Here is a 901-nt window from a genome sequence, read left to right as displayed (position 1 = left end):
GCTGATGACCTACTAGACCACCAGGAGGTCCCATGTTATCAGACACTCATCCAGATTTAGGAGGAAGTTTCGTCAGAGACCCTTGTTGATCATGAGCACCTTTTGTGCTCCCGCCTGTTGTGATTCCCTTTCATGCTCCAACCTGTTCGTCCACAGAAGCATGAAACCCCAACCCCAAGACGGGTTCACAGTTTGGAGGGCACTAGCCTGCTGTGAGTCCCCTTTGCCCAGCAAAGCAATCAAGCTGCCTCTTTTCTTCTAAACTCTAAGACCCTGTCTCTGGGTTATTTGGCTCGTCAGGGACGGGGTGGGGGAGGGCGATCTTTCGGCAACACCCGCAGAAGTTTCCCTGAGTGGCAGGAACCAGCGTGGCCCTCAGGCCTCAGCCCCGCAGGCAGGCAGGCAGGCAGGCAGGCAGGCAGGCAGGCAGGCAGAGTTGGAGCGACCGTTGGTCCCGCCCCCGCCCGCGCACCACCCCCCCCCCGCCCCCGCCGCTGCTTCCGCCGCCGCCGCCGCCGCCACCGCCGCCGCCGCCGCCTCCCAGGCCTTCTCCACCGATCGGTCCCAAATCGACTGACTGTCTCCTGGAAGCGGGGGCGGGGACGTCAGGAGGATCCATTCGGCAGGGCCTCGTTCAATCGCTTCATTCAAATGCAGAAAGCTCTGTGCTCAGGTCAGAGCCTTTGACTTGGCCTCCGGCTCCTCTCTGTTGAACGGCTTTTGTTCTTTGGTTTCAATTTCCCCACCCTTAGGCCACCCCGTCCCAACTGCACGGAGGGAGGCGGGAGGGAGGGGGAGAATCTCGCCTGGTCTCAGGCCAAAGGAGTCCCCTCCTTTTCCTAATCTGGGTAAACCCCACTACACCGTTTGAGAATCATGGAAGGGCATGGAAGCAGACCTC

At 60.4% G+C, this 901-nt stretch overlaps 1 long non-coding RNA gene across 1 annotated transcript in view; it reads left to right on the top strand.

Annotated features, from left to right (window-relative positions):
• Positions 1-490: 490 nt before the first annotated feature.
• Positions 491-901, top strand: part of LOC141575078 (uncharacterized) — a 3,730-nt gene continuing 3,319 nt past the window's right edge. The window contains exon 1 of the long non-coding RNA XR_012502375.1: positions 491-673. This is a non-coding gene — a long non-coding RNA (uncharacterized LOC141575078). The remainder of the gene's footprint in view (positions 674-901) is intronic.

Source organism: Camelus bactrianus, chromosome 26, assembly GCF_048773025.1.
Source record: "Camelus bactrianus isolate YW-2024 breed Bactrian camel chromosome 26, ASM4877302v1, whole genome shotgun sequence".
Lineage (NCBI taxonomy): Eukaryota > Metazoa > Chordata > Mammalia > Artiodactyla > Camelidae > Camelus > Camelus bactrianus.
This window is presented reverse-complemented; position numbering and strand designations above follow the sequence as displayed.